Below are 6,194 nucleotides of genomic sequence, written 5' to 3'. Positions count from 1 at the left end.
CTAATCACTAACCTAATCACCGGTTTTACTTTCTCAATACATTATTATTCTAGTACATTTTTATCAGTAATAATTGCATTGCTTATCTTGTTATAAACTTTACAAAATTTCAATTAGATGTACCTTGTGTAATTTTCGAAATACGATAATGCACTTCAAACGCTGATTTTAGCCTTATCTTTGGCGAATTTTAATAGGCTATGTCACCGGTATTGGAAACATTGCATTATTTAAAAAAAAAATGGTAAAATAGGTAGGCTAAAGAATGAAATCGGGTGATAGCAATTCTATTTTACTAAATAATTATTACAGACTGATGATTTTTTCTAAATCAATGTTATTTTTCTCATATTCGATTGATATATTTTATGTTAATAATAACTTCTAATTAATGTCAGTTGCACAGAAGCCGGCTAAATTTTAACCGTGATTAAATTCACAAGAACCAATCAGAGAAGGCATTTTTTATAGGGTAAGTCTAAAACCTTGACCAGCATAAAAAGTGATTGACCGGGTATTTCTAATAGTCCGATTCGTTTCAAATTTGTCATACAGGATGATATACACATATTGAACATACTGTTAAAGTTTCATCAAAATATAATGATGTTTAGGGGTGGTAGGGGTAAAAAACCCTATTGACCAGCATAAAATGTGATTGACCGGGTATTTCTAATTGTCCGATTCGTTTCAAATTTGTCATACAGGATGATATACACATATTGAACATACTGTTAAAGTTTCATCAAAATATAATGATGTTTAGGGGTGGTAGGGGTAAAAAACCCTATTGACCAGCTTAAAAAGTGATTGACCGGGTATTCTAATTGTCCGATTTGTTTCAATTTGGCATACAGGATGATATACACATATTAAACATACTGTTGAAGTTTCATCGAAATATAATAATGTTGAGGGGTGGTTAGGGGTAAAAAACCCTATTGACCAGCATAAAAAGTGATTGACCGGGTATATACCGAGAGAGGGTGTGATAGTGAAGTATTGTTATTGTGTGGAGTTTTGTTTGTCTTCTCTGTCCAAAGCCTGGATGAAGTGTGATGGGAATCAAATGAGATTCATGCAAATTGAAAAATGCAGAGTGAGTGGGCACTACAAGAATATTGACTAAAATAAATAAAATTACATCACTCCACTTCCAATTGATTATTATAAAAGTCTCCAGATAACCTTAGAAATACCCGGTCAATCACTTTTTATGCTGGTCAATAGGGTTTTAACCCCTAACCACCACTAAACATAATTATTTTGATGAAATATCAACAGTATGTTTAATATGTGTAAATTATCCTGTATGCCAAATTTGAAACGAATCGGACAATTAGAAATACCCGGTCAATCACTTTTTATGCTGGTCAATAGGGTTTTAACCCCCTACCACCCCTAAACATCATTATATTTTGATGAAACTTCAACAGTGTGTTTGAGATGTGTATATCATCCTGTATGCCAAATTTGAAACGAATCTGACAATGAGAAATACCCGGTCAATCACTTTTTATGCTGGTCAATGGGGTTTTTTACCCCTAACCACCCCTAAGCCATTATATTTTGATAAACTTCAACAGTATGTTTGACATGTGTAAATCATCCTGTATGCCAAATTTGAAACGAATCGGACAATTAGAAATACCCGGTCAATCACTTTTTATGCTGGTCAAGGTTTTAGGCAGTCCCTTTTTTATAATACGGTTTGTCTGATTGGCTCTCCTGGAATTAATCACAATTAAAATTTAACCGGCTCTTGGCACTTAGTCATGATTTAACAATGAAACAGATAATCCTTTTTCATACATTGTTGTGATTGAATGGAATTCAGTTTACTCAGTGGAAAAGTTATTATTTAAAGGTATTTTATATTGTATTGACTCAAAATTATTACAAAATTGTGTTTGTAAAAGCTCTTGATTTAATAAAAGCATTATTATTGTTATTAAATGGCTATTTTTTATCACGGCTAAGTATTCGCTAAAATCTGGTTGAATTGATTATAAATGTTTAGGTAGGCTATTACCTATAGGCTACCAGACTTGAGATAATCTAGAGGTACCTTTTCAAACTTGATTCAAGAAAGTATCAATTGTAGCCTAATAATTGAGAATAGACATTTGTATTTTAGAAGTTATCACAACATGTAATATTAAGAATAGTGAATTGTATTTGAGAAAGTATGAATTCAATTTGAGATACGGTAATGAGATATGTTAGTCAGAATTTTCTGTTGAAAATCCAGTTGATCTTATTAAAATTAAATCTGAATTAAAATTCATGCAAAGAAGCAAGTATGGAATGTGACGTTGGACAAGTGGAATATTTTCTAATCTTCAATTAACAACTTCCCATGTAACTTACATCTTACTATTTCTCAATTACAATTCACAATTCTTAATTACAATTGAAAGCTTCCCAAATAAAATTCAAAATTTGTAAAAATATTCATTTTCAAAAGGGTAAAAATATTATTCAAAGTTAAATATACAGTATTTTTACCAATAAGAGTCAATCATACGTATTGGAAACTATGAGCCGAATCTGCAATAACTGGTTCTGAATAAACTGCTCGACTTGCCAGATTAGACATCCTATGTTTAATGAAAGTATCAGATAATTCCATAATTCATATCATAAATATTGTTAGTAATATTTAAGGCAGCTTTGCTACTATTTGGTGGTATTCGTTGGAGGCTTTTCAGTGCCTAGCTAAAGATGCGTCTACACCAAGTTATTAACAAAATTTTTATTTTTCCTTCCTTATAGATTCTATTAGATTGAACATACTGTAACTTATCATACAAATGATGTGCTTATGTGTTTGTCAAGATCCGTTTAATGTAATAGAATCTATAAGGACGGAAAAATAACCATTTTGTAATAACTTTGGTATAAACGCAACTTTAGAAGAACCGACCGAGGTGATTATTGATAAACAAGTCATACGATGATCAAACTAGAAAGATTTCTAGGCCTTTGAAGCACTTGACGAGCCAATCCTGTTAATTTATTTATTATTTTACAAAGGCGACTTTCTAGAAGTATTTTAAGCCTAGGTGATGATGATGGGATGAATGATAATACAATGAAGGTAGAGTTATGAATGAATAAGAATGATAGGTTATGCTACCTTCTTGAATTGATTTGAGTCCTTTTTTCAATCCAGAAATAAAACTAAAAATTTTGAATTTGATTTGATTAAAAACCGAATATAATAGAATGATGACATTCAATAAACTCTCAGAACTTGAAAATATTGAGTTATTAAGAAAAATTTTGAACCAAAAATAAACGCAAACTAATTACGAAATTTTTTTCAAATCAGGCAACTTAAAAACTTTTGTATCTCAAAAGAATAAGATTATTTAAATAAATATCATTATTTACAATATTGACTATTCAATGGTAAAATTCAAAGTTCCTACTTAGGGAGTATCTCTCATCTTCGAGTGCCTATTCCTACCAGACAAACAGAAACAAAAGTAGGACATTGTGATGTTCATGAACATGGGACGTTGTCACAGCATTGCGTTTACATTGCAGGCTAATAAACAGGCAGTCTAGTCATAAATAACATGACCTAATAATTCTATTTTATTTGGTTCAAAGGTAAGAGAAAATATGTGGGAGGCTATGTTTTGGCTTTTAAATGGCAATATGTTACTACTGTAAGCAGCTGGAGGAAATCATTGAAAATGCACGTCCACGATATAAAATCGTGTGTCTAAAAGCTACTTCAAGTTTTGGTTGTACAATAAAAATTCTAACTAATTTTTATCGAACGTACAAAGTCTAACTACAACACACATCATTTTTGAATGAACAATTTTTTGCCTTCCTTATAGATTCTATTAGATTGAACATACTGTAACTTATCATACAAATGATGTGCTTATGTGTTTGTCAAGATCCGTTTAATGTAATAGAATCTATAAGGACGGAAAAATAACCATTTTGTAATAACTTTGGTATAAACGCAACTTTAGAAGAACCGACCGAGGTGATTATTGATAAACAAGTCATACGATGATCAAACTAGAAAGATTTCTAGGCCTTTGAAGCACTTGACGAGCCAATCCTGTTAATTTATTTATTATTTTACAAAGGCGACTTTCTAGAAGTATTTTAAGCCTAGGTGATGATGATGGGATGAATGATAATACAATGAAGGTAGAGTTATGAATGAATAAGAATGATAGGTTATGCTACCTTCTTGAATTGATTTGAGTCCTTTTTTCAATCCAGAAATAAAACTAAAAATTTTGAATTTGATTTGATTAAAAACCGAATATAATAGAATGATGACATTCAATAAACTCTCAGAACTTGAAAATATTGAGTTATTAAGAAAAATTTTGAACCAAAAATAAACGCAAACTAATTACGAAATTTTTTTCAAATCAGGCAACTTAAAAAACTTTTGTATCTCAAAAGAATAAGATTATTTAAATAAATATCATTATTTACAATATTGACTATTCAATGGTAAAATTCAAAGTTCCTACTTAGGGAGTATCTCTCATCTTCGAGTGCCTATTCCTACCAGACAAACAGAAACAAAAGTAGGACATTGTGATGTTCATGAACATGGGACGTTGTCACAGCATTGCGTTTACATTGCAGGCTAATAAACAGGCAGTCTAGTCATAAATAACATGACCTAATAAATTCTATTTTATTTGGTTCAAAGGTAAGAGAAATATGTGGGAGGCTATGTTTTGGCTTTTAAATGGCAATATGTTACTACTGTAAGCAGCTGGAGGAAATCATTGAAAATGCACGTCCACGATATAAAATCGTGTGTCTAAAAGCTACTTCAAGTTTTGGTTGTACAATAAAAATTCTAACTAATTTTTATCGAACGTACAAAGTCTAACTACAACACACATCATTTTTGAATGAACAATTTTTTGCCGTCCTTATAAACTCTACCAGGAGCTTGACAAACTCATGATCACATCATAATATATGTTTGTCAAATTTTGTTCAATTTAATCAAATTTATTAGGATTGCATAAAATCGTAAGTTCAAAAATTGATGTGTGTGTTACTAGACTTGAGACTTATTCACACAACATATTCCAAACTTTCATAATAATTATTTGTCTAGTAGTTTCTCAATCACATATAAACACTTATTTCTCTTTTTCTTTAGGGCTTTTTGTAATATAAATAGAATACAAATCTCAGTACCCTTTTAAATTATTTTATCACTACATGATTTGGACATTAAATGCCATTTTCAAGTCTGAAGCATTCCGATTCATTTTCAAACTTGAAATGGCATTAATGTCCGAATTAATTTGTGATAAAATAATTTAAAAGGGTTCTGAGATTTGTATTTCTATCTATATTTAAACATTCATTTATATTTTTTATTTTTATATTTATCCAAGTTGTATTATATTGTGTTGTAATAAAAAATAAAGTGATAGATTTTATCAATTTAATAGTAAGCACTATTATTCACATTAGTCCAATTCTTGGAGGAAGGATTGGACCTTCCTTCCTCCAAGGTCCAATTATATTTTCTTATGACTCTCAATATTATATTTCTTGAATATTCCAATGCTGTCTGCTGTACATTATAATTTTTATAATTTTAGTCGAGTCAGATCTGTAATGCAGCATCTGGACAATGCTTCAACAATGATCAAGTCTGAACTTTCCTTGTTGGACTAGACCCAACAACAGTGATTTTTCATGTGAGGAAAAAACACTACATCGAAAATTTGAAACAAATTAGTCACACATGGTGTTTTTTTTTAATGATAGAAATAAAAAGTCTTGATATTCTACATAATTTTCAAGTTGCAATTTATTTATTTATATATTATACATTAATACAGATTTATCCTAATAATATTCCTATCCACCTAATATTTACAACCTCTTCTGGAGATACGGACAACCTGAAAAGATGAAAATTAATTTTTTTAAATCAGTTATTTGAATGAAAACACTAAACAGTAATATTACCTAGTTTATGAGTCAGGAGTTCCTAACGTCTTATCATCAATGTTTAAACTGATTGAACCACATCTGTAGATTATCAATAAATATTTAGGACATTTATATAATCATAGTAACATCAAACTAAATGCATATAGAAAATGCATTCAACATGGCTTACTTTAGATAATCTATAGTAGGCTGTGATACAAATCAATAAAAATGCATTTAGA

Source organism: Nilaparvata lugens, chromosome 1 (assembly GCF_014356525.2).
Source record: "Nilaparvata lugens isolate BPH chromosome 1, ASM1435652v1, whole genome shotgun sequence".
NCBI classification, from domain to species: domain Eukaryota; kingdom Metazoa; phylum Arthropoda; class Insecta; order Hemiptera; family Delphacidae; genus Nilaparvata; species Nilaparvata lugens.
Note: the sequence above shows the minus strand (reverse complement) of the source record.